At 48.4% G+C, this 27,688-nt stretch overlaps 1 long non-coding RNA gene and 4 other non-coding genes across 8 annotated transcripts; 4 read left to right on the forward strand and 1 right to left on the reverse strand.

Annotated features, from left to right (window-relative positions):
• The first annotated feature begins 3,876 nt into the window (after positions 1-3,876).
• On the forward strand, positions 3,877-3,949 carry TRNAV-CAC. The gene has a single exon. It is a non-coding gene; the product is annotated as a tRNA-Val (tRNA).
• Positions 3,950-13,024: 9,075 nt separating this feature from the next.
• On the forward strand, positions 13,025-23,773 carry LOC122219455. Of its 4 annotated transcripts, none has more exons than XR_006202367.1 (5): positions 13,025-13,363; positions 14,270-14,427; positions 15,696-15,791; positions 17,404-17,608; positions 17,930-18,322. It is a non-coding gene; the product is annotated as an uncharacterized LOC122219455 (long non-coding RNA). The 4 variants fall into 4 exon arrangements; XR_006202368.1 differs by lacking the exon at positions 17,404-17,608 and adding an exon at positions 23,334-23,773 and having other exon boundaries at positions 13,031-13,363; positions 17,930-18,090; XR_006202369.1 differs by lacking the exon at positions 17,404-17,608 and adding an exon at positions 22,165-22,394 and having other exon boundaries at positions 13,031-13,363; positions 17,930-18,090.
• Positions 13,394-13,467, forward strand: TRNAI-AAU. Its single transcript has one exon. It is a non-coding gene; the product is annotated as a tRNA-Ile (tRNA).
• Positions 20,060-20,133, reverse strand: TRNAT-AGU. The gene has a single exon. It is a non-coding gene; the product is annotated as a tRNA-Thr (tRNA).
• Positions 23,774-24,506: 733 nt separating the features above from the next.
• Positions 24,507-24,579, forward strand: TRNAV-UAC. The gene has a single exon. It is a non-coding gene; the product is annotated as a tRNA-Val (tRNA).
• The last annotated feature ends 3,109 nt before the right edge of the window (positions 24,580-27,688 follow it).

Consider the following 27,688-nt stretch of genomic DNA (forward strand, 5'->3'; position numbering starts at 1 on the left):
TCAAGATGTTTTGGTAACTCGTTTCAGCGTTAGTTTTAGCGTCACGGTTCAGTATCACTTCTTTGGACGATGTAGGAAGAAAGATGTTTTTCACAAGAGAAAGGAAAGAAAACTGAGGCGGCCAGGAGTGGATGGTGACTCTAGCCCGACCTGTGACCCCTCGTGTCACTGGCCACTGTGCCCAGGAGGCTCGCATCAACTTATTCTGCACCAAACCTATTTGAAGTCAGAAAAGGAAGTGGGTGTGCAGGGGATTGCTGTGGACTATGCGTGTTCCTCCCAAATTGGTGCCTTGAACCCTAATCCCCAACAGGGTGATGGTACCTGGGGGTGGGGCCTTGGGAGGTGATGGGGTCACGAGGGTAGGGTCCTCAATAAAAGAGACCCTGGAGAGTTCGCTCACCCATTCCTTAAGGTGTAGACACAGAGAAAGACTGCCCTCTATGAGCCAGGAAGCCAGGAAGAAAACTTCACCAGATTCAGAATCTGCTCCTGCCTTGAGCTGGGACTTCCCAGCTTCCAGAACTTCGAGAGGTACACGCTTGTCGTTTAAGCCACCCAGTCTATGGTGCCTCTGTTACAGCAGCCCGAGTGGACCACGACTGGGTTGGAGACACAAAGGAGGCCCACAAGACCGAGCCAGTTCTGGAAAGGCACACCCGTTCGCCTTGTGGTCGGTTTGCAAAATATACATTTGCCCCAAATGTCCATGTGTCAAACAAGAATCAGCTTTCAACTTTACGGCACGGTAATGTGGGTGAAGGTCTCCATGCCTAACTTAGGCCGTGGGATCGGAGTGTTGATATGCCCTGAGGTGGGGTAGACAGGGGTGCTGCTGGCTGAACCAGCGGAAAGTCCACTGCTTCCGGCGGGTTCGACGGTCAGGCATAGAGAACACAGCACCAGCCCTGCCCGCGGCTGCACACTAGGTGCCCGCGTTAAATTTCTCCACGGATGAAATGGCGTCTGGAACCGCACGCGCAATGGGAACAACCCCTCGACGACACTGACAGTAGCTTCTGTCACCCTGCACGAGCGACCTCTCTTCTACGACGACAGATACAGATACAATCACAGAATAGCGAGACGGAAGGAGTCTCTACCCTGTAGCTTTCTAGTCCCCGATGTTGGCACTAACCTCTGTGATCCCTGCTGTTGCTTCACTGTTGTCATCGTTAGAGGAGTTTCTAGTGGCTTCCACTTGGCCTTTCCTGCCATCGTAGCATTCACTCCATGAGCCATGGAAGTAATATTAAAGTTACCGCCTGGAACTAGGGAAATGGGTTCAGGGAAGGTTTTGGGACCCACCATGCCCACAGCGAGACAGATGGGAAGCAAGACTTCACTGAGTCCCTGTCTTGCTCGGTGGGCAGCCATGATGCTTTGTATCTCTAGGAATCAATGCCAGCTCGGAGCCATTTTCTAGCAATCCCCAAAATCCCACTTCCTTTTCCCTAACGCACAGTCACTTTGGTAAGTGGACACAGGTCCTTTTAGGAAAGGCTCAGAGGAAGAACAGGAGTGTACATTTTTGTCTATGTGCCAGGGGTGTTTCTCAAGGGACACTGGACTTCTCTGCCTTCAAAACCGGCTCCCGTCTGGGAGCTCATACAAACCAAGTCCAAGGTCTACGTGCGTGCGGGACTGCTTTCTGGGGGGACCTCTAGGCCCGTAGATGGCCTTTCCTCTGTGCACACTTGGAGAGAGATTTCCAGTGTGTCTTTGTCTTCAAGCAAGGACACCAGTCCAGTTGGATGAGGACCCCACCCTATGACCTCATTTAACCGTATTTACCGCCTTAAAGTGCCTGCTTCCAAACACAGGCACATTAGGGGTTAGGGCTAGAACATGTGGATTTTCAGGAGACACCACCGAGTTCGTGACAACACCCATCCAGTCTTTGGCAGTTTATTGCCAACATTTGGCCCCTATCACCCTGGGCTCCAATCATCTCTGGTACATGTGGGGATTCCAGGTCAGGGTCAGCAAGGCCCCCCTGTCATTTCTGGCCTATGAGGAAAAGCCACCCGAGAACAACTCAAGGATCCTGAGGCACTCCTCATGAACTTACTTCTCACAACCGGGGTGAAAGTTGGTTCCCCCCGGAGAAGCCCATGACAAATTCCTTCTAGAATTTCAATCTTCTTAGGCCTTGGGTTTGCTCTCCATACACGGAGGAAATACTGATGTTTCAATTTCATTCTGTTGGTTCACCCTACCTTTGGGTCCATACATTAATCACGTATGAATTATAATGTTTTAATTAATGAAAATTTGGAGCTGCTCCCAGGCCCTTGAGTTAAAACACTGAATTGGATACCTGTGCCAAGTAAGACTGTGTTGGTGAGCTTGTGTGATGCAGCTTTATTTTCCTGCCACCTTGATCCCGTCCACTCGAGAGCCATTCCCATTCAAACCTGCCAGGGTCCTGGCAATATAAACTGGGAAAATCATGCAGTTATTTTGATGTGTGCCACACCTCCTCATGGGTCACACTTTGTACTTGACCCTCTGGGGTCTCAGAAAAGGAGAGAGGTGGTCGTGACAGATCCGGGAGAGTATCAGCCGAGCTTAGCAAGACAAGGAGCTCAGAGAGGCCATTACGAATACCTCAGACAAGAGGACACTGACCTTCAGGTTGGGGTAGGAAGCTTCTACCAGTTACTAGGGGATTGTAATCTGGAAGCGGGGCACAACGTCCCTAAATATGGGTGAGAGATGTGATGGTTCCCCTTCTAAGCTTATTTCATTCCAGAAAAAAAAAAAAATCAAGTCTTCGATATTTCTAATCTTTAGCAAAATCTCTGACTCAAACGCAGACCCACGTATCACTAAATTATTATGCAATTTACTCCTTGCCTTTTTCACTATCCTACCCTTACCCATTCCCCAAGATAGACATTTACCTTTTACCTGAGTCGGTTCGTTTGTATTTGAGTCCGTTCAGCTTTTAACAGTGAACTTAGAAAGATTTGTTCTCAGGCTGAGAACACGGTCTCATCAAGAGCAACCGTGGCATTACATTTTGTGGCCAAATATTGCCCATTTGGTTGGCATAATAGCGTGCGTCCAGTTCAACTGTGATAGAGCGTGAGACCCAAGGGTGAGATGACATAACCTAGAGACGCTTGTCTCTACCAGCTGTAAGTTTGGGCAAGCGACAGTACAACAAAGATATCGTGACTCTATGACTCTGTAAAGAAGACTTATTACGGACTCCGAGTTCCTTGAGGACAAAGACTTCTTGCATTTGCATTCCGCGCCTGGGATGGTGTTCCCTAAACATTTCACCTCCTTTGTGGGTCCCAGAAGCCTGGTAGCGAGGTGAAGCCACACGACTACTTCTACTCAACTCACCTGCAAAGGAAGAGGCTGGGGCAGGAAGCGTCCGTGGCTTCTGACCATCTCCTGTGCTCAGGCCGCTCAATCCTGGTTCCCAGAGTCATTTTCTGTCACCAAGAGAGGCGTCCCCATTGCAGGGACAGAGAAACAGGTGTAGACAGCATGGGGTGGTCTTGAAATCAAATTCTCCAGTTGTAATCATTTCTTAATAGGTGGAAGTCAGATCATTATGCTGTACACCTTAAATTCATACGGTGCTGTATGCCAATTCTATGTCAAAACTAGGAACAGTTTTTAAAAAATAACAACTTATTAATTCACCCCCCCCCCCCAAATTCTCCAGGATGATGCAAGAATTGGGGTCCTGGGTGAAGCCTTTGTTTGGTTATGGCGGTTTTCTTTTTTCATAAATAGAAAGAAGAGACAGAAATGCACCATAACAACAAACATTTCCTGGACAGGCCCATGCAGGCAAAAAAAAAAATCTTAATTATGTGCAGTCAGAGGCACAAACACGTGAGACAACCTACAGCCGTTTCTGTAGTGTAGTGGTTATCACGTTCGCCTCACACGCGAAAGGTCCCCGGTTCGAAACCGGGCGGAAACAACCATTTTCTCAAAATACGCTTGACTTCGGGAATTTCAACTTCCTTATATTCACAAACAACATAAAAACCAAAGGGTCGCCCCTGCCGCCTGCTCGCCTGCTCCGCTCTGCAGCCCAGGGGTGAGCACTCCCGGAAAGCGGGTAAGAAGGAGCCGAGTGGGTGTCCAAGGTCTGCAGCCCGGGGGTGAGCACTCCCGGAAAGCGGGTAAGAAGGGGCCGAGTGGGTGTCCAAGGTCGTGCGCGCCCTGCGCTGCACCTGCTGCAGACCTGGCGGCGGGTTCTCTCCCCGGGAGCCCTCTCCGAGCCCGAGGGCGCTCTGCCGCGCTCGGAGTATTTGTCCCGTCCCTTCTCAGCACTTGGAGTTGAGTGTGCCCGCGAGGCCAGCTTGAGAGGGCCGACCCAGGACAGAGCCGTGCCAGGTGGAAACGAACAAACATAAACCTGAAATACAAACTGAATACTTCCAACACATGTGTATTGTTACATTACCATAAAAATATGAAAAACAAGTGTTTATTTGAAATTATATTATTCTATTTGCTGCTCTGTTACCTGAATACTGTTATTTAATCAAAACAATGGGACCAGTTAAAAGTGGCAATTGGTAGTTAACAGCAGGACTTAACAAATATACATGTGAGAAAATATAACAATAATTTTATAATGTTTCTGTCCTCTGATAGAGAAACATAAACTTCTTATGGGGTATTTAAGTTGTGCAGACGATGTTATTGTGTATGCATAAGATACATACGTGTAATATTTTTAAAAAAGATGATTACAATAGGACAAATTAAGCAGATGATCTATGTTTAATAAAAACTAACAACATGTTTGTTTTTTTTCCTGTCCCATAATTCTGTAGGTTATTTTTACTCTTTGTTTCCTGTTCCAATAATACTTCACTGAACTGCCTGCAGCCTTTAGGACATTCTTCTCTTCTTTGATGTAGTGGTGAAGACCGGTTAAAGAAAAATCACTTTGACGTGCAGCTCTGTTCTTCTCAAGCCCACATCACACTGTCCTTTGTGTCAGCTCAGTGTGAAGACATCCAACTAAATATCCGCTTGATAAAACCGAGCCTGGAATCCTTGGGATTTTACTGAATACCAATCACAGGTTCCTGGACAGGTGGGAATTCCTTTCCAGCTCTCCAAAAGCGTCCACCTACTTTACAGCTTGTTTGCGTTGACCTGCTGGTTCTCATCAGGTTTTTCACATCTATCATATCATATCATATCATATCATATCATATCATATCATCTCCACGTCAAAAATTTCTACACAGCCAAAAAATCTCATTGTTTCTGCAAATTCTGAGAAACTGAGAAGTGGGCAAAACCCTGATGGATGAAGGCTTCACTATCATAGTGAATAAACCACGCCCCTGTGAACAGGAGACATGGTGTACGGGCTGCGAGGGACATTTAGCAGGTATCATCTTTTCGTTGTTTAATTTTTTTAATGTTTATTTGTTTTTGAGAGAGAGAGAGACAGAGACAGAGCATGAGTCGGGGAGGGGCAGAGAGAGGATCCAGAATGCGAAGCAGGAGCCAGGCTCCGAGCTGTCAGCACAGAGCTGGACGTGGGGCTCGAACTCACAAACCGAGAGATCATGACCAAAGCCGAAGTCGGACGCCTAACCCACTGAGCCACCCAAGCGCCCCTCATCTTTTCGTTTTCTTAAAATTTTTACAACTTTAAGAGACAGAGTGGATGAAGGGCAGAGAGAGCGGGAGAGACAGAATTCCAGGTAGGCTCCGTGCTATCAGCGTGGAGCCTGATGGCAGGACTCGAACTCAGGAACCGTGAGATCATGACCTGAGCCAAAACCAAGACTGAGCCACCCAGATGTTCCCTTTTCATTTTCTTTGGTAAGAAACTTGTTGGCTGAATTTGCCAAAATTTACATTTGTGCTGTCAGCTGAATATGCAGATCAATGAACGAAGCCTAATTTTTATTTGGGCAACAGATCATGAGGTTACAAGTGATGTGGGCCATTCTGACTAGTGGATCCAATAACTGGGTATCTTTGATAGGACGGGGACGAGGAACTATTTTCACACACAAAAAATGACCGAGACCGGGAGGGAAAAATCGTATTTCATTCAAGGGGAAGCACGTAAGCCAAGAGCCGCATCTCTGAGCGTCTTGGCTTCGTTTAGCGATCATCTGGGAGGATGAAAATTATTTACCGGTTGTGACTGTTAATTTTTATGTTTCAACTTGAATGGGCCATGGTGCCCACGTATTTGGTCAAACATTATTCCGGTTGTTTCTGTGAGGATGCTTTTGGATGGGGTTTACATTTAAACTGGTGGGCTTTGAGTAAAGCAGATTGCCCTCTATAATGCAAGGGAGTTTTGTAAAATCAAGTGAAGTCTTGAGTAGAAACCAGGGCTGATCTCCAGTGGACGAGAGGGAGTTTTGACACTACGGTGCCTTCGGATTTCATCTGCAACATCAGAACTTCCCGGTTTGCCAGCAGATGCCTTTGGGCTCCAACTGTAACCCCTTCCTGGGTCTCTGGTCTGCCAGCTCCCCTATCAGATTTTGGACCCTCTCAGCTGCCACAATCACGTGAGCCAGTTCCTTACAATGAATCTCTTTCTATATATGTAAACGTCCTCCTGGGTCTGTTTTTCTGGAGAAACCTGACCAGCATCCCAGTCGGTATTTTAAAGTATTGAACTTTGCAGGAGTCAGTAAACGGCACCTGTTGCAGGTTCCACAGCAGCGTTCTGATCCAAGTGGTCTTTGGAGAGGTGGTCGTGCTCCCCCTGTCCACGCAAATAAGGGGTGTCTTTAACAGCACAAGACAGTTCACAGTCAAAGGTGCCAGTCAAGGAGCAGCAGCGTCTCTGGTGTTGGCGGGCGGAGGCGGGGGGGGGGGGGGGGGGCGAGGGGCGGGGGGCGCGCAGGAACCTCTGTCCCCTCCTTCGGCGGTTGGAAGTCGCTGCCCTTCCCTGGTGGTCTCCGTGGAAGGCAGCTTGGGAAGGGGGTCCGTGGAATATTCATATTCTCAAAGGGACATAAGAGCTAGAAAATCTAAGGCGCACTGATGGAGAGGAGGAAAAGACTAAGGGATTATTGCAGTTCATAATAATGACGTCAATCTCTGCTCCAGAAATCTTATGTTTGCTATCACAGGATATACACAAACACATGTAAGTCCATATAGGATAATAGAGACATAATACATGTATAGTGTAAATAAATAGTAATATGCTATGTTATGAATTACATATAAATTACATAAGTATCTTATTGTAGTCTATTAATAGCAATAATAATATAAAAGTTAATCAGAGTTTCTGGGAAGAAGATGTACTTATCTCTGTCCTGTAGTTGCTAAGTGTAACCAACCCTCCTGGACATTATGCATAAAATAAACCTAAGAACCTGAAAGGTGGAGAAAGGAAGGAGACTGGCTAGGGACCCTGGGGCCAGAAGAATGACACGATGGCAGGCTCCCTATTTTTGTCTCACGCATCCTAGACTTGGAGCTAAATAAACTGGAAGCCTGAAATACCAGTGGGCACATACAGAAAATTCTAACAAAATCTGCCCTCTCCAGCCAAAAGGCCATCAAAGGGACAGCCTAGCAAGACAAAACACTTGTAGACAATAACTGCTGACCTCTAGCCACACATCACATTCCACTGTAGCCTTACCAGTGCCTGGGGCAGCAAAGGCCAAGCAGGAAGCCAGGACTTGTACCCCCCACCCAGCAGTGTCTCTCCCTCTCCCTGCCTGCTGGGGTGGTGATAGAGGAACCCCGTGAAGAACGGGACTTTCATCATTGCCCAGTGGTAACTGGGTCCTGCCTCCATCCATCTCGGGGCCAGTGGAGACCGCATGGGAGCCAGAATTCTCACCACCTGCCAGCAGAAATAAGACGCTCCCTACCTCTGGTGTCAGTGGAGGCTGAGTGGGGGACCCTGGACTTCTGGATTGCCCGGCTGGCAGTAATGAACAGATGCCCCCCCCCACCTCCCTTGGAGGCAGAGAAAGCCAACTAAAACAGAGTTTAAATAAGAGCCAGAGTCTCACAACACAAAGCACATTAGGTCCAGACGTTAGTTGAAAAACCACTTGTCAAACCAAAAGCTGGAAAAATCTCCAACTGTGTAAAAGAAGACATTCAGCAGAGTGAGTCCAATAACAAGATGTAAGGGATTCAGGGTTATCCGACAGAGATTTTAAAGCAGCCACCTGACAATGCCTCAGTGAACAATTATGAACATGACGGAAACAAATGAAAAATAGAAAGCTTCAGGGAAAAAAAAATGAAAGGAGTACAAAATGAAAATTGTAGACTCGAAAAGCTCAGTGACCAAAATAAAGATCTCAGAGCCTGGGCTCAACAGCAGCACGCAAGGGACAGAGGAAAGAGTGTGTGAACTGGAAGACAGAACAACAGAAATGACCCTTACCGCAGCCCCAGCCAACGAATACGCCATAAATCGCTAGCGGGAATGTAATTCAGCCACTCTGGAAATACACTGGCAAATCTTTAGAAACTAAATACAAAATCACCATGCGACCAACAAGGGCTCTCTTTGGCATTCATGCTAGAGAAATGGAGACTTATGTCCACAGAAATAACATGGGTGTAGGGGAGGAAAAGCAATTTTCCCTCTACCCTTCTAGATTCTTGGCTGAGACCTCCCTGCAATAAAGGACAAATTAGCAAGAGAAAAAGAATAGAAGTTTACGATACGTACGTCTTCTGTATACGTGGTAGTGACACAGTTTTCCCGGGTCTCTCCCATGTACGCAAGAGGTATATATGTTATCAAACTTCTGTTTCTTTTACTTCTGTCAGTCTGTCTTGTATAATGGTGGTGGGAGGGTCTCAGCCAAGAACTGAAAAGACTAGAGGGAAAATTATTTTTTCTCTCCTTCGACTGTATGTGAATGTTCACACCAACTTTATTCATGATAGCCAAAACCCAGAAAAAACCCAGATGCCCTTCAAGGAGTGAATGATGAACCATCTATACAATGACTCAGCAATAAAAGGGAATCAACTACTGATACCTGGAAGAATCTGCATGAATTTGCAGTGAATTTTGGAGTGAAAAAAAATTCCCAAAGGCTATATACTATATGCTTCCATTTATAGAACATGCTTGAAACGGTAGAACTATAGAAATGGGGAATAGATTAGTGGTTGCCAGTGGTTAAGGAGGGAACGTGGGTAGGAAGGAAGTGGATGTGGTTCTAAAAGGGCAATCTGAGGAATCCTTGGGCCGTTGAAATATTCTGGATCTTGACTGTTTGAATGTCAACATGCTGCATGTAATATTGTTTTGCAAGATGTTACCATTGGGAAAAACGGTAAAGGGCACCTGGGAACACCCTGTATTATTTCTTACAACTGTATATGAATCCACATTGATCTCAAAAATAAAAAAAAATTAATTAAAAAACAAGTATTTAACACTTTCAGATCTCAAAACGTTTTTTATATTGTTTCACTTGCTCTCAGCCTTTGTTAAGTGTTTTTTTCTTCTGCTCATCGGCTTGCTGTTGCCAAGTGAGCTCTCTTCCTCCAGGATATCATCTGGTTGCTTCCTGGGTAAAACTTTCACGATAACCAGAATCTAATGTGCAGCAATTTTCACAACCGCGTCCACGTCCGGTCCCACCTTTACTCTTGATAACCTCCTATGAATTCCTCCCCCCACCCGTCTGCACTCGACTGGGCTGATGTGGAACCTGACCGCTCTGTCTTCATTCACAACCAACCTGTGAGTCCTCCTTCCCTCCGCTCAAAGTCGCTACGCTTTGTAGTGTTAGGTCATGTTGCTGATGGCATTTTTCACATCTGGGTACCAGGAATAAGTAACCAATAAACAGAACATGAGTACTCGTTTGCTGTCCCGAAATGATCATTTCAGAGACAGGTTTCTTTGACTTACTGCTCAAGATGCCTTCACCCGACTTTTGTGCGAGCTTTGGGTGGACGATGGGAAATTGCATGGCACTTCCAACTTCTGTTAGGAATGACTTAAGGTCTCCCTGTCCCCGTGGCTTCAGAGAGATTAGTGCACAGGAGAGAATCCTAATGCGAGCCGCCAATTTATATAAATCATACCAGATTTGTTTACTTTTCTTATTTTTCTCATGTTCCTTAGAGGTCAATGCTCCCATTTGTGGGAATTTAGACTAAGCCATGTGAAAAACCCTGTGAAGACATACTAGAAATCTTGCCTAAAACTAATTTGAATATGTGTTCCATTTCCTTCCTTGAGGTTGAAAGAAGAAATTGGCCATTCATTGTCCCATTTGCAAAAACTGGTTGAACAGCAACTTATTGTAGGTACAGTGGGTGCTCTGATGGTGGTAAAAGGAAGCAAGAAAAGTCAAGGAGATGAGGTAGAAATAGAATGGTAACGCAGCTGACGGCGCAGAGCCTGAAGCAGGGCTCGAACCCACAAGCCACGAGATCATGACTTGAGCCAAAATCAAGAGTTGGATGCTTAACCGACTGGGCCACCCAGGCGCCCCTCAACTTGTTCTGATGCCTGCATTCAGACTCCAACTGGCCTCCGCAATTTATTAGTGGTTACAGAATGAAAATCCTGCACTCCACAGTTTCCAAGAGCAAATTGAAGGTACCTTCTCGAGGCCACACTGGGAGTGATTTTTCATACCGACTTTTACATAGACCAACCCTTCCCATTAGCATTTCTCTACAGAAGACCCCACGGTCATCTCCTGACCTCAAAATCCTTCTTTCCCAGTTGACTTCAAGGTTCACATTTTCCTCCATTGCTTGACTTCTAAACTTGAGCATTCCATAGTATACTCTGTCAAGCTAATCTTCAACATTGCTGGTGACAATACTCTCCAAAATTACAGAAAGAAAGGGAGAAGGGTTCTAACACAGGATATTATTCTCTTTAACTGGATGTGCTATGAACCCAAAATACGGCGGAAGTTTTCTGTGATGCACAGTTTAAGAGCTTTCACTGGGCAACGCTGCTAATCTGTCCTGACCATTTGCATAGAAAATACATCAGCGTCAGACCTGAAGAACAAGAGAAGATCCTTCTTAAGGTAAAACAAAGATACTGCCTATGTGGGAAAGACCTTGCCTACACTTAGACAACTAACCATATACCATGGGTGTTACTAGATTTGAAGCTCTGGGAGGTGGGGAGGAGGGACCATGTGTGTCTTTGGGCCATGTCTGTGGGCTGCCATCATGAAGACTAGACTGGATTTTGGCAGGATATCCATAAACATTTGTGAAATCAGTGAACAATATTATAGGTAACTTTCTGAAATGTATCCTAAACTCTACATGACACAGGCCCTCCCAGGCACCCAGAAATCTCACCCAGAAGTCTAAGTAAAGCCTGGCAACGCACCTGTAAGTGGTCAGGCACTTCACTTCTGGAAGTTTCCATGGCAACATGTATATATTATTTCTAATTTTTCCCAACTTCAGTATAAGGACAATCATGGCTGTCTCTTAATATCCATTGAATAAATGATGCGTGATGGAAAGTTCACTCGAAACAACACGCAATCATGTGGCACAAAGCAGGCCCTCAAATGATTCCTTTCTTTATTGAGAGTGGCCAGGCTGTTGCCATATATATTTTAAATGAAGTCGCTTCAAGGATGACAAAGCAATTTTGGCACAGAAATCTAGGCATGTTTGGTCAGGCTATGCAAAGTTGCCACAGTGTCCCCCTCTTAAACCTGCTAATTAAAGCAAGCCCATAGTGTCTCCTTCTCAGCCTGCTTATGAAACAGGCCCATAAACTGCAGAACATCAGGTTTTCTGAGCCCGTCAGGGAGTCAACGATACAAAAGAACCTGAGGAGACTAAACTCCAGAAAGAGGCCTTTGCAGGGTAAAAAAGGCCTCTTATCCCTGGCAGATGGGCAGAGGCGCGAAGGAAACTGTGAACACCCGATCAGGAGAGACTGGGAGAAAATCTAAGGGATTTTTAAAGTTTGTTGGTGGGCTTGCTTGACCCAAGCGGAGAATTCCACGTAGCCAAAACCACCGCCAACTGTCTCTGTGGGAGAGCAAGCCAAAAAGGGGCCGAGGGAAAAGGCTAGAAAGTGGAGAGAAATATCCACTGAGGCCCCCCTGCTCGGGGCAAAGCCTCTAAAGTCAGAGGGCAGGGCAGGAAAGCTAAGGGCAACCGATCCGAGGCACTTTGTATTAAACAGCCAAGAGCCACGGCTGAGAGCTGAGAGAAATCTCTCCAAGGCTCTCTGGAAGGAGAGAGATCTCCCAGGCACCTCTCAGGGTTTGGAAAGCCAGGGGTGCGGTAGTAAAGCACAAAGAGAAGAGAAGGGACCCCGGAGAGCAAAAAATCCTGGTTTTTCAATTCAACGTCCACTGATTCTTTACTACAGGACGAAGCAAATGAAGACAACTTACCAGTTCATGTGGAGGATGCGGATTCAAAGGTAAAGAAATGCGCCAAAGATAAGGAGCATGCTCTCACAGCTCTTATTTTTAAAGTAAAAACAAAATTTATAAATTGCATGATGGAAAGTAAGTAGTTGATCCGCCTTGTTGACAGCTCTCCTTTCTCAGATAGAAAAAAAGAAAAAAGTGGCTTTCGAGTCTTACTCGGATACATGTGTGTATAAAGTGGGTCAATGAACTTGAGAAGCAACAGAGAGTAGGAAGTTAGAAGAGAAATGGGAGGGTCGTAGGGTCCAACAGAGAAAGGAGGACAAGCAGAGGGTGGATCTGCGGCTGCGCGGCTCCCTGACACCTGCCGGCAGGTGGATCCGGCCGCGCGGCCAGGCGCGCGCTCCGGGGACAGAGGTTTCCCGCCTCCCTTCTCGGAGTTGATCCACCCGGGCCTGAGCTCCTCTGCTCTCTCAGGCCCAGCTAGCGGCCCAAACTACGAACTCGCCCTGGTCTCGACTTCTTTTGTCATGGATTTGGGGTGTCTGAGTTCTCTGGGGACGGAGAAGGGTCGGAGGCTCTCGAAAGGGGGCGGTGCCTTCCCGCCGACGCCAGCCCAGCACTCGGGCGCCACCACGCGTCCCGCGGGCCGCCCTGCAGCTCCGGCTCCGGGACACCGTTCCGGACTCTGGGCCGCGCGCCGCGGGGTGCGGGGTCCCGGGCCCCCAGGGTCTGGGCGGAGCCGACCTGCTCCAACCGTTCCCGGGAGCCGGGAGTGTGCGCTGCGCGGCGGCGGCTCCGCGGCCGGCCCCTCCCGGGCTGGGTAGGAGAGAGGAAGCCCCGCTCGGCGCCGTCTATGTGCTTCTGCAGTTTGGGAAGGACCGGGTTTTCCCGGGAAGGAGCCCGGCTCAGCTGTGTCGACCCTGGGACGTCTCCTTTCCCTTTCCTTCTAGAAGAAACAGCGTGTCCTAGCCTTCCGTAGGGAAAGGCGCTCGTCACCGTTGGTTCGTGGTGACTTTAAAGTACGTAAGTAAAGCGAGCCCGGCAAGGCGGGCCGGTTAGCTCAGTTGGTTAGAGCGTGGTGCTAATAACGCCAAGGTCGCGGGTTCGATCCCCGTACGGGCCACGCTGTGCGCTGTTTTTCCTTTTGCGGTTACCCCGTCACGTGGAATCTGCAGCCCTACAGCCGGTTACGGAGAGTTCTACGCCGCCACTGCCGAGCGGTGCTTCTGGAAGCCTTGTTTTTGTGAAAGAAGCAATGGCGCCCGAGAGTCCGGCTGGAAGGGCTTGTAAAGGAACGGAGGGAGGGAACGCGGGGCGGTAGGGACGTAGGGACGGTCACAGGGCCTGCGCCCCTCGGGAGACCCTGCCCTGCGGCAGTCCGGGCTTCCGGAGGCGCTCGCCGCCGCGGCCGCTCCCTCCGTCCGGAGTGGGGGCCGCCCCGGACCCCCGGAGAGAGCAGGAGCTCGGGTCAAGGCCGCGCACGCTCGGCGGGCGCGCGGGAAGCCTCGGGCCGCCTCGGGTCCTAGCGCCCGCCCGGTCCTTTTCCGGAGGTCCTGCCCCGGGTCCTAGCGCCCGCCGATCTTTCCCGGAGTTCCTTCCAGCTGCTTCTCCAGGCCGCTGGCTCTGCCCCGCTGGCCGCCCACGTGCTCTGCGCTTCCCCCTGTTGCCGAGTTCCGGGCAGCCACGAAAGTGACATGAGCCATACTGATTAAATAGTAACGTAAGCAGGGCCTGGAGCGTGGGGCCGGGGACGTTAGGAGATGCTCAGTGAATCCCAGAAAGCGGGGCTTCGTCTGTGTGGTCAGTGCTGCATCCTCTAGGTCAAGAACAGTGCCGGGCGCAAAGCTAAAGGCTGAAAAACCTATTTTAAAAAACTAATAAGGAATATTCAGTACTTCATTGTATGTGAAATACCGCACCCACAGATGTGAAGTACGAGGACTCGACAGGCCGATGCTGACCTGGGCGGACCTGCGCTCGCCCACAGCCTGCGAGGAGACTCAGCCCCGCGCCCACAGCACGGAGCCCGGCCCTTCTACCCCTTCCTGCGAGCCTGATGAGCCTCCCGTCTGGCTCGGATAAGGTAATACCTTCTCGGATCAGTAACTACATGGGCTGCTTCTCGGGCCGCTCTGCCACCTGTCACCACTGTCTCCCCCGTGGAAGGAAGTGCCACCCTCACTTTCTTGTATATTCTCCTCTATGCGTGCAGCTGTAAATATGAATATGCATTTCTCTCAGTGTGGCATAGAGTGTTACATTGTGCGCACTGTTTCGCATCCTGCTTTTTCCTACTCTCTGTGTCTTGCAGCATCTACACAGAGCCGGCACACGGCACAGCCACTGTTATACGCTATTAGGACACAGCCTATTTTCAGTCGAGTTGGTCCGGCTGGCCAGAAGCTGAATGAGAACTTTTCAATCCATTTCCCCCCTGAGTCGGGAGGTACACAAGCAGGGCTGGAGAGAGGACGGGAAGAGGACACCTTTCTTCCATTTTCTGTGATAATGTGGATAAAACACTTTCTGTGCGAAACCGTAGGATATTTCAAATAGTACTGAAGTAAGAGCTCCAAACACACCGTTGATCGAAGGAAATTTTGTGTAGATGTGTTCAAAGGTAATTTTCAGGAAAAGGTAAGAGGATGAGTCAGATAGATACACAAATGAGCATGTTGCTAGACAATAGGATATTTTCAGCTGTTTCAGTTCACAAAAGTGAAGTCTACTAAACTGTTACAACTCCTAGCATAGATCCTTAAGAGGAAAGAGAAGGGGCTTCTTTGTAGATCCAGAAGGTAGAATCCTATAGCAGCTTGCACACTGTTCCAAACAAAGACTAAGTCATCCCTCAGTCAGTCCTATGTAATTCTTGTTCCACCAGATCTTGAGTTAACAGGGTGTCAGGGTAAATGACAACGTGTTTCTCTGTTTCTATAGGGAAAAGTGCCCTTGTCTCCCCTCCCTGTGCTCTGCAGGGTCTCCGTGGACACCTAGTCAATCTGAGTCTTTACTGGAATCTTCAGAATAGAGATAGATATCTCTATGGATTAAGTTCAGTCTTCAGTGTTTACAGTGTAGAGTATCTCTAAGGCTATGGGCCAGATAGCCTCTAGATAGGTAAAAATGTGCCTCCAGGATTAGCTCAGGGGTCCGTTATGAGATTTCCGGGACACCATCATAGGGTGCAGCCACTGGCTTCTCAAGGAGATACAGAGAAGTTCCTATTCTTTCTTCAGCTTTACTATAAGCAAGGAGTGAGATTCTGACATAATTTTGTTGTCACTTTGGTGCCGCCATGTACATAACGCGAACACTTAGTAAAGTGTGTTCTCTCTCTTCTCTGATCAGGAAGCATCTTTCTGCTGGCCGAGTCCCTTCATCGCCCCAGCACAGTTTCCAGAACTCAGGGGGCTTCTGGAGCAGAATTCTGGAACTCCGGGCTCGGTAGGATGGTTATGGGCGCAACGTTGTTGAAGCCACGCCATCGGGAGTCTATAGCCAAGCATATCTGGTGGCGTGGTCTTCTCCTGTGAGGCTTTGAAGACTTGTGCTTTGTTGAAGATAAAGCTGGCCTGTGGCTGATTGCAGATGCTTTCAGGGAAGTGAAGTAAAACAGAATGACTATGTATAGGTGTCAGAAGATTTCAAGGGGCCGTAATTAATTTATTACTTAACGATTTTCAAAAGCAAAGGATCTGGTGAGAATTCATAACGAGGAGACTGCCACTAAGGAGTTTCGGTTGTTTCTGTGATACAAAAACGAGATGAGAAAGCCAATCCAAAATAAGTTTTAGATAGGGGTGCCTGGGTGGCTCTGTCGGTTGAGCGTCCTACTTCGGCTCAGGTCATGATCTCACGGTCCGTGAGTTCGAGCCCCGTGTTGGGCTCTGTGCTGACTGCTCAGAGCCTGGAGCCTGTTTCAGATTCTGTGTCTCCCTCTCTCTCTGCTCCTCCCCCATTCATGCTCTGTCTCTCTCTGTCTCAAAAATAAATAAACGTTAAAAAAATTAAAAAAAAAAAAAGCAAAATAAGTTTTGGACAAAATAGCTACAGACATAGTGGCCTGCCATATGTTCAAAGGAGATAGAAAACACTGCATGGGATTTATAGCAGTGGATGAACACAATTTCCGTAGAGAAAAAGTCTCGAAACAGACATATAATAATCCTGAGACCTAATATGCTGCAAATATACAAATCACATAGTAAGAATAATATAGCACCAATATGAGACAGTTGTGGTAAGTCTGGAGTAAGTTCTACATACTTATACATTAATTAGACTCCACAGGCAAGTGATGTAAATCCCATTTGAAATTCAGAAGCCCAGAAGATGCCAGATTCAAGTTAAAGAAGTAAAGTTGCGACCAAGTAAACGTTTAAAAAAACAGCTAAAATTATGACTGATTACACTTCACTACTGTCGTCTAATATCAGAGAAAACAGCACCAGGACTTTCTATGTTGATAGAAACATGTCATGGGCAGTAAGAGCACTGATAAGTCTCCAGGAATTTCCCATTCGGTGTACAATTTCTGAAATATTTATATTAACGTTTTAGCCATGCAAATCTGACTTAGGGAAGCCTAGGCCTTTCTCCTCCTCCTCCTCCTCCTCCTCCTCCTCCTCCTCCTTCTTTTCCTCCTCCCCCTCCCCCTCCTTCTGGCATCCCTTCTGATTTTCACCTCTTCCTGTGCAACTCATCAATAATAGCATATCAAATAGCCCTGGTTCTCTTCACTATCTGTCTTTTTGCAAGGGGACAGAACGCATCGTTAGGATTTTCCAGGCACCTTCGGGGAAGTCTCAACCACAGGTGTAGGTGGAAACAGTACCTTGAGAGTTTTATTTGACATTTAGGATTCGATTTGGGGAAGGCAAAGGTTAAAACCGATCAGAACATTTGAACACTTAGGAGAGGAAACAAACCATGATTGCTGGAGAAATTACGTGGTTATTGGTTTCAAAGTTACAATAAAACAGTTAAAACTAAGCATAGAAGGTAACATGACTGTAAACGACGTTATTCCTATGTAAAAAACCTTTGTTTTCTTCAGGAAGGACGACACAACCAGTGTAAACTATAAAGGTTATTCTGCTAAAAAACAGAATATTTGCTCTCGGAGAAGGTTACACAGGGGAAACAGAAAGAACCGGTCATTTATGGGTGAGGGCACCGAGCAGTTAACCAAAGGAACAAACACATCAAAGTGAAGCAAACCTTCCCAGACTTTGGTATATTCCGTGGCTCTTCAAACTCAGGTATTCTAAATGGAGATAAATAAAATTAACCTGCCAATTTTGCCCATCATTATGTTCTTCCACACCCTGGGACAATCTGGCACTGTCCTGGCTTCAGGAGTCCACGAGGTTGGAACTGATTTCACACTATTGCTGAGATATTACCAACATGGATTGTGTCCGACTGTGCTATCTCCAAATGCGCTAAGAAGTACGATTTTTTAAACTGCGTGTTGGGATTGTTTGTAATGGAACAAGCATTTCAAGTCAAGTTCGTATTTTAGATACTTAAACCTTCAAGATGTAGTTTATTCAATTGCTTACAGTGTTTTTCAACTGCAGCTTTCCAGCGTAAAGGGCCCATGAAATCCCAGGCTTCTGACCTCCCTCCCAGGGGAACCGACTGGAACGCTGAAGAACGAAACAAGAAACAGGAGGCTCTCGCGATGTAATTGATCCTCAGCGTGAGAAGTGTTCTGCCCGTTCCAGAATGTACATGTTAGGTAAACGAGCAAACAGATCCTTAAAAGCCATAGTTCAGGATTTGATTCACAAATCTGTTTAAAAACCAAGGCCGCTGCTGGTAAACGGTCAGATATTCTTATTTCCAAATATTTTTCCTTTCGTTTGAGGCCTTTTTGTTTGTTTATTTTGATCTGTCTGTCTTGCTTTCTCGGATCCGTTCTAATTGTTATCTAAGATTTCCTGTCCTCTATAAAAAAAAAAAAATCTTCACTGAATCTGTTATCTTGCAAACCTTGAAACGTTGGCATCCTGTGTTCTGTGTCGTCTTCTGTCATTCCTCCTGACCTCCTGCCTCCTCCTGTCCTAAATGTGGCAAGAGAGAGAGGAGAGACGATTCCATTTCCTTACCCATCAACCAGGCCGCGAGTGGGGTCTGCGGATGAGCTAATACTGGAGGAGGCCTCCCTGTAATTGTCGTGACTTTGGAGCATCGGACAGTGTTACGTGGGCAGAGTTTGGCCCTCGGTTTGTGAGTTTGACTTCCTACTTCAGACACGGAGTGTTCGGGGTCACTTCCTGACATACCTGTGGCATATGTGTCCCTCCCCGCCCAAGTTTCTGGTAGGGAATGGGCAGGAGTGACACTAATATGTGATGTCTGGGTTCCCAAGGTGTTTTCAGCCTCCACTGGATCGGGTTCATAAGCAGCAATCCTGCAGAATTAGAGGTACTCGAGGCTTGTGACTGAGGTGGGAAAGATAGTGCCCCGCTGCCTCTCTGAGGTCTTCGCCGAGACCCCGGTAACGAGCGAGTAAGAAGGAAAAACCGACCGAAGTTTGTTAACCCGTTTGCCCCGGGTACAGGTGGGGACACCCGGGGAGAACAAGTAACTGTCGCCGTGGCTTAGAAGTCCAGCTTACGCGGCATCTTCAACAAAGAACAGTGGATTTGTGGTGAAGTCATGGGACAAAGGAACGCGTGTCAGGCCAAGGGCGGAGAGACAGGCCAGTCAGTAAAGTTTGTTATTTGATTTCCAGGCTGTTGGGGTCTAAGGTTGTCTGGGGGTGAACCTCCGTCTTTCCCGGCAGAGAGGGCACAAGGGCCTCTTGGCAAACTTCTGTCCTAATTCCTCCCTCTCGCTTTCAGCTCACAATAATCCTTGTGCCCAAGTGGCATATCTGGGGGTGGCCTAGTCCGCCACCTTCGCTGTCTTGTTTGTTCACATTCCTTTGGAAGTTGGGAGGGGGGAACTGCTATGAATAAACGATGAACTCAGGGTTGCTGCGGTGTGAACGGGACGCCGGGCGCCGGGCTGGGCCGCTTGCGCTAGGTGAAGGGACAGTGACTCTCAGGGGACCCCAGTCAGAACCTTCGAGGTCTCTACATAAAACGGAAAAGCCCAGTGCGCAGGCCAGGGCTCCGTAGATTCAGGAAGGCGCCGGTCTGTTTGTGGTTTATTTCCTCCCCGAGCTCCAGTCTCTCCCCTTGCCCAGAATGTGCGTCTGATCCACAAAGGCGGCGGTTCCCGGGCCCGCACAAAACCAAAGTGGCGAGGGTGCAGGTCTGGCCGCTGTTCTCTTACTTGATCTCAAAAAATAAAATCGGAGTCTGACTCAAGCCAGACACCCTGGCTTATTCCCTGCCTGACACGGACAACCACGCTCCCTCAGCTGAAGATGTCCCAGGTTCAGAGATCTGGGACCAAACCTCCAAGCCACAGTGTGGCGCATTGCTTTCTATCTCTACTGCAAGGCGCCTGTCACTCAGTTCTTAACCCAGTCTTACCTGCCATCTGCAAACCCGTCACCTTCTATCAACTACAGAAACCTTCCTCATTTTCCCTTCACCCCAGGCCCTCAAAATGGGATGGCAGTGACCTGGCAAGAGACTCTCCTCGCCTGGAATAACAATTCAGCGCGGGCTCACCCGCCACACAGATTCTTTAATGCCCCTCCGACATATTTAGTGGCACCTTCCACTATGGAAAAACAGAAAACTAAACAAAGAAGGCCCCGCTGGGATTCGAACCCAGGATCTCCTGTTTACTAGACAGGCGCTTTGACCAGCTAAGCCACAGAGCCCCTTTTTGAGTTTATGTTCAGTTATATCATATTTATACCGTTTTCTGTGAGTTGTAGCAACTTGTCAGAAACTCACTTGATTTTGTGACCAAGAGACGAGATCTGTGTTTCCGAGCTTGTACTTAAACGGAAACCTCCAACACTTAAAGAAGATGCATTCTTCAATGCAAGAAAGGTTTAAGATTTTTCAAATTAAAAATGGGTTAAATTCCTATTTCATGGCGACTCTCGCCATCTAGAGGACGTGTTGGTTATTGCAACACATTTTAATTTTGTTTCTTCTTTAAATCCTTTGTCCGCAATCGGGAGTCACTAGCCGGTCAAGCCCTTTTCTAGGTATGGGCGATAGAACAGTGAACAAAAAATAGACAAAACTTTCTTTTCTGACAGAATTTGGGTTCTAGAGGGAGGTGAAGAAAACACGTTCCAACGATTTGCCCCAACCCCTACCCCCCCACCCGCCAGAGAGACAAGGAGGAATGTAAGAACGAATCCGACTACTGCCAGGTTACAAACCCACGGGGCGACCTTCTGAGCTGATTTCCCGCACTGGAGCAAGACTGTCACGCGTCCCTCTGTTATATCTAACTTGGCTCAGGACAGCAAGCAGAGACGAGCACACACCGAGGCAGATTTGGGGCCGCCCTGCTTCCAGCGTGCCCAGACCAGCCACTGTCAGGCCCTTTCTTTCCAAGACAGTCTGGACCCCAAGAGATCTGTTGCTCGGTGGGGAGTTCTGCAGGAGGACACTTTACTCCTGGCACAGTCTCGTTCCGTTCGCGGATTGACCCGCTGGGTTAAAACCGCCTTGGTCTCTGTCTTTGTCAAGACAGAAGGACTGAGAAGAGGGTACGGAGAAGGAGAAATCGGGGCAGAGTGTGACAGATAGCCCCCACGGGATGCTGTGGGATCTGGGCTTGGCGCAGGGCGGGGGTCTTAGCAGAGTCACAAGACCTGTCCTCTGACAGGTTCTGCGCCGGGTGGACGAAAGCAGAAGGGGACTGTGGCACCTGGGGCCCGAGTGCGGCTCAGCGTGGAGAGAGCAGGTGGGGCCGTCATCCTGAGACGTTTAGATGCTGCTTTGTGCGTTCTGAGCGACAAGGGCATGTGCGTTCCTGGGCAGCCACAAAGGACAAGACGCTGCAGGGGTGACAGATCACTTCGGAGATCTCCTGGGGACAGGCAGATCTCTGTACACCTGCTTTCCTCTGGAAGCCCCGCCCCCCTGGCTCTCTTCCCAGCCAGCCTAGCCTGTACCTAACCCGGTTGGCCTTTTCTTGTGTCGCTTGAGGGTTATGCTTTCCCTTGGTCCCCAGGTCCTGCTGCCATTCCTCTCCTGGTACCAGCTCGTTTGTTTACGGTACGGCCATTTTGAGGTGTATTTTTTGCAAAGTTGAAATTCCGTGCACATATGTTACACATTTACATAAATGGCGTATTATCTAGTTTTATGCCTTCCAAAAAGATTATGACTAGGTACGCCAATTTGACAACAAATTATGTTTAAAAACACGTACTGACCTCAAGATCCGTCAGAGTTGTCCTGTGCTCCGAAGTCATTGCTTCTAAGGCCGTATAAATTCCCATAGTGGGCGCTCCCACTGTCTCCTCTCTTCCGTCCCAGTGATGGACTCACCCGGGTTGCCTCCACTGCCCCCCGCAGGCCCCCCCCCCAATTCCAAATAACACCGCCTTTTCATCCACCCCCTTTACATACGTGGTGGAGGGTTTCACTGGGATGTGCGTGTAGGAGCAGAATGGCTAAGTAATCCCAGCATGCTCTCCAGTCCACACTCCACCGCTGTGCGCGCCCCTTTATCCTGGTCTCGACGCTCAGCACGAGTCAGCTTTCTACTTTGTAATCTAATATGTGTCGAGCGATGCGTCTCATCACTGTTGCTTCGAAGTTTGCCTTTATGTTTTCTAAACATTTTGAGCATCTGTTTATATGTGTGTTGGCCATTGGCATGGACTCTTATAATCCGCCTGTGTTCTTACTGAGGCTGATGGATCCTTCATGTTGATTCGCAGGGGCTGTGTGGTGTATCGTGGTTATTAGACCGCTGTGAATCTGGGATCTGGAAAGATCATCCACTGTTATGTTACCCACTGGCCTGTTGATGGAGGAACCTAATGGCGGATCCTTGTTTTGTTAAGGGTTTGTCTTTCCCCCTGCCCCATGGTTTGCCCTTTTGAGGTTAGGCTTAAAGGGCCTTTCTCTGTTACTAAGTTAAAAACTGTTCTCCTCTCTAAACAAAAAAATGTGTCGATTTTCTTTTTCACGTTTGAGACGTCGATCCATCTACTTTTCTAGATAAGTGTATTGGTTTTTTATGACAATCTGTTGGAATTGTGTCTTCCGGTTCTCAAGAGTTTTTTGGTTCGGTAAGGGTGCCCAGCAGGTGAACTTGCTCACTTAGCGTCCTATGTTTCCTTTCCCTTAGCTGCTTCACGTTTTTTACGCAATTTCATATTTCATAAAATTATGTGTTTTTCCTGTTAGAACATATGTCTGCAAGGTTGGGGAGAATCTGATTATTCCCTAACACACAGTACAAGTCATAGCATGGAAAGAATACATTTTAGTTTATTTTTATTATTTTTTAGAAGTTTATTTACTTATTTTGAGAGAGAGAGAGGGGCAGAGAGAGAGAATCCCAAGCAGGCCCTGTGCTGTCAGCACATAGCCTGATGCAGGGCTCGATCCCACATACCGTGAGATCATGGACCTGAGCCAAAATCAAGAGTGAGACGCTTAACCGACTGAGCCACCCAGGCGCCCGTGTAAAGAATATATCTTAATAAAACACTGTCTGAATGATATTTTATGAATTTCCCAGCAGATAACCTTGCAAAGATTTGGTTTTTGTTTATATTCTTGTAAGCCTGGGCCTAAGTGGCGTAGAACTCTGACGTCAATCGCAGGCTCCCTAAGCTGAAAACAAGTATTTTGGTTCCTGGAAGAAAAAGAGAGGGGGATCCCAGTTCTAAGTTGCTGTGACAGATGAGTGGGGAAGGTTCTGAACTTAAAGTCTGCGGGGGTCCAAGCCTTGCTTGTGGCACACAATCTTGTCTTCTAATTGATCCTTTTCAATACGGACTGGAAACCCCTCTTATTGGTTCCGGAAAACCTATGCATTTCTGTTTTTGTTCTCAGGCTCTTTGCTTATTTTTCTCTCTCCTGTAATCCTGCACCTTAGGACAAGAGCTGGGGGCAAAAATCCTGCTAGGCAGCGTTTAATGGGGGCACGACTGGATCTTTGCATCGCGGTCTCCGCCCACCACGGATTCGGCATAACCGTCTCCAGTCCGTCAGCGTCTAAGTCTGCTGTAATTTGATTCTAAGCAGAAATGAAAACTGAGAAGAGCCTGGACAACACCAAGGAACACCCAGGATTACATGGCCCACACACAGCGTCCTGGGCCTCGTGGCCCTCACCGGTGACTTGACTGTCAAAAGTCTCCCAGCCCTTCACCGAGGTTCTGGAGAGTAGGGCCTGGAGTTTGCCTGAGACGGTCACAGCCGCATTGTGTCAGAGGAAGGGAGAGAGAGATAAAGAGAGAAAGATTGTGTAAGGGAGGTAAAATCTCTCTTCTAAGCTTTTAGGGTTTCTGGCCGGGCCTACATATTAAACTGATATAAAACAGGTTAATAGAAACACACATTTCATGAAGCAATTTTGACATGGTGGGGGGGGGGTTGCTCACACAAAGTCTCAAAGCAGTTAGAGCCCGGTGCTCACGTGCTAGGTTGCACGCACGTTGGGAAAGCCGGGCAAGAGAAGGGGTTTGGGCCTAGGGCAGTGAGCCGGGGCCAAGTGAGTAGCAGGTAAGGGTTGGTTTAACCGGGTTCGGTGCAGATTTCTCCTGGCCTGGTCTCGGTGATCAGAAGGGTCCTTCCCCCTGGGACAGGGAGGGCGCCTCTCACCTGGCTCCTTCACCCCCTGCTCTCAGGAGGAAAAAGGCAAGCGAGAGAGTTCTTCCTTCCCCTCCTGTTTTTCCAGCGCCTTTAACTCAGAATAATCAATATGCCAGACATGCGTACTTGGGGGTCGCGGCACGAAACCAGGCGCGTCTTGAACCAGCGGAGGAACCCGGAGTAGCCCCGGCGCGCCCCGAGGGGGCACCAGTCGAGAACGCTGCCGCCCCTAGTTTCTTCTCGCGTGTTCCCACGGGACTTGGCTCGAGGATGTTTCAAGCTGGGGCGCGAGCGGGACGCGCCGGGGGGCGCAGTCCGGGGCCGCGACTCCCTCGGCGCGGACGGGCTCGTTCTCTTTCCGGGGCGGTGCGGGGGGCACTAGAAACAGTTTTCCTTCGACGTGTTTGCTCGGAAACTTTTGTATGGAGAGACCTGCAGGCTTCTGCCGGCTTGCGGTTCCATAGTGTAGTGGTTATCACGTCTGCTTTACACGCAGAAGGTCCTGGGTTCGATCCCCAGTGGAACCAGCTCTGGCGGCGCTTCTTTTCCGCGCCCGGTCGGACGCAAACCGAGCGGGCTTGCCCTTCAGTTTTAGCGGCTTTTTTTTTTTTTTTTTTTTTTTTTTTTTTAAACTTTAGGCTTTGACAGCGCCGATGGAAAACCAGAACCGCGAACCTCTTGGGAGAGTCACCTTCATACATCACTCAGCTGGAGGCGGGTGCAGCAGCGTCAGGGGGTCCCAGAAAAAGAGTCTCGTTTCCTGCCACGTCCAGCCGCCGTCAGAGGCAGAAAGGAACCGGCGTCCGTGAAGCCCGAGTTTTCTCCCCAAGACACCGAGCGCCCGATGTGCAGGGATTCTTAAAACCGCAAACCTGAGCGAGGGATTCAGGTCAGCAGTGCGCAGCCTGGGCCTCCGGGCCGGGGCGACCCGCCTCCCGGCCGCGCGCGCCAGACGCGGTAGGGGGGGCGGTTCTGCGCTGCAAACAAGGGACACCGACCTCCCGGGGCCTCCCGGACCGGCTCCAGTCCTCCTCCACCACAGACACCCGGAGCTGCCAGTCCCCTTGCGAGTGCTCTGCTCTTGACTAGGCATGGAGAAGCCAGCGTTGTTACGTATTTGAAGACTATGTTACAGAAAGGGAATAAAAGACGGGGGAGAAGAGCCGTGAGGATCAAGGCTACGATAGAACCATGCGGAGAACAAACGGATATGCCCAGAGAGGTGGGAGACCGCACTGAATGCCGAAACAGGCCTGTCGACACGGGGAAAGAGGCTTCTGTAAAACAAAGAGGTATTAGCAGAAATGAAAAATCCACAAAGCGGAAAAATCCACAAAGCGGTATCCTGGAAGATCAAAAACACAGTGCTGAAGGAGAGAAAAAAAAAAAAAAATAAGTAGAGGGAAAGCCGAGGATGTGCAAAATTCAAGTAATATTACTTCTAGAAATAATAGGGAAAATGCAAGGAAGAGAACCCCCCCCCCCCCCCCCCCCCCGAATCAGGCACATATCCCAGCCCTATGCAAAAAATTCTAGGTGGTCAGGGATCACTGAATATTCAGTACAAAGGATAAAAATAATCTGATACTTAACTACTGAGGAAACAGAAAAGAGCCTAAAATATTCCAGAGAGGGGGGGGAAAAGAAAACACAAAGTGGACCCGTTGACAGACTCACTGACTTTTCAAGATTGAGGCCAGAAGCTAGAAGACAGTGAGGCAGCGGCTTCCAGTCTTCAAGACCAAATCCAGTCTAGATGCCACGTGAAACCCAACTATCCATCAAGTATGAGTGTGGGAGAAGTTTTCAAAAGTGCTTTGCCCTGTGAAATTTACCTTTACTCCTGCCTTCCCCAGGATCTAGGTAAAAATGAAAATGCAAGTCGAGAAACAGGGAGATACAGAAAGTTCCAGATGCAAATGTGAGGCAAGAGGGGGGTGGGATTGCGGGGGTTCAGGAAGGTCTGGGGAGGAATTCTTCCCGGAGGTGCAAAGCTGAGGGAAACTGGGATGTGGACAGACACCCTCGAAAGAGATTTCAATAACTTGCGCGTGAATTTGGGGTTGAAATAAGACCTATAGAAAGCCGTGCAAGTAAAATTAAGGTCACTCATTCCTTGTGGGAGGAGCAATCGTGGTCTGTTAGGACGATTTCAAACTGGAAAGGAATATATAAGAATTGAAAAGGAATAAATAAGGAATCATCAGTTGCAGATAATATGATATTATCCATAGAGAAAAGAGAGGATCGAGGAACGTTTAAAGTCAATACCTGAGTTTGGCACACTTGGTACTTACTGTGTGTAATTTTAATTCAGAAACATACAGAAAATGAGGCCTAAAAATTATACCCAAGAATGAATCCGACAAATTGATAATGTTTACACAGGAAGAGTCATAAAATATTATGGAGAGATATCAAAAACTGCTTAAGTCACCACAGAGAAACACTGTATCAAGGGGAGAAAATGCTTTATAAGGGAAAAATACAAAGTCTCTTTAAAATTATATATATTAAATGAGAGTTCCGTCAGAACTCCAACAGATCCTAATACTTGGAAGAACCGGAGAGATTTAGCCAGCTCCGTCATTTTTTAAAATGTTTACTTACTTATTTTGAGAGAGAGCACGGGAAGGGGCAAAGAGAGAGGGAGCGTGAGAATCCCAAGCAGGCTCTGCACGGTCGGCGCAGAGCCGGACGTGGGGCTCGATCTAATGAACTGGAAGATCTGAACCGAAGTCAAGAGTCGGCTGTTCAACCGCTCAACCGACCGAACCACCCAGGCACCCACGCCAGCTAAATCATTTTTAAAAAGAAGATAAAGAAGGTAGGACGGCTTCCTCTTGTAAATACTAGATGTACCGGAAAGGATAACAATATGCATGCATTTTCGCAGAGATCGAGAAGTAAGCCAGTGGAGCAGAATGGATGGCACAATATCGAGGCCAATAATGAAACCATCATATCCGAGGTGGGCGGCAGGGCGGGTCCAGAGGGCATGTCCACTCTTCATTAAGTCTTCCTGACTCAATTACACGTGTTGGGGAAAAGTCCACACTTCAAAATGTAAGTCGAAGTTCATGATAGGCGGATCAAAGGCTGAAATACGAAAAGCAAAGCGTTTAGGCATTTTAGCTACGGCGGTGGAGGAGGACGGCTAACAATTCTGCCTCGGCCAAGGGACTACCGAGAGCTGTGAGGCAGATCCCACGCGAATCGATGTCTCTCTGTCCCTTGACCCCGCTCTTACCTGTTCTGTTCAGCTTAGGGCCTGCTGCTGTCCCTCTCGCCTTCCAGCCTCTGTCCGGGGCAGTCTGTCCTGCCCCGGGCCTCACACTTAGAGGAAAGACTGGAGGCCGGGCCTTGGGAGGCCCGCGCGGGTGAGGTTCGGGTCAAGTGTGGGGCGGCCTCTGATGTGTCCGGACGCGGGCCGGGAGCTCGTGCTCACTGCCCAGCTGGTCCCCAGGCGGGACCTGTATGCGCGCAGCTCTCTTGCCCCGGGTTCTTTGTGAGGCCTGGCTATTCCCTTTTACGAGTCTAGCTAAAGCCTGCCTAGGGCCCTGGAGGAAAAGCCCTCCGCCTCTCCTCTTGAAAAGCTTTCCAATCTGAGCAGCCGTGTTAGCACGAAGGAGGCGC

This window comes from Panthera leo, chromosome B2 (assembly GCF_018350215.1).
Source record: "Panthera leo isolate Ple1 chromosome B2, P.leo_Ple1_pat1.1, whole genome shotgun sequence".
Lineage (NCBI taxonomy): Eukaryota > Metazoa > Chordata > Mammalia > Carnivora > Felidae > Panthera > Panthera leo.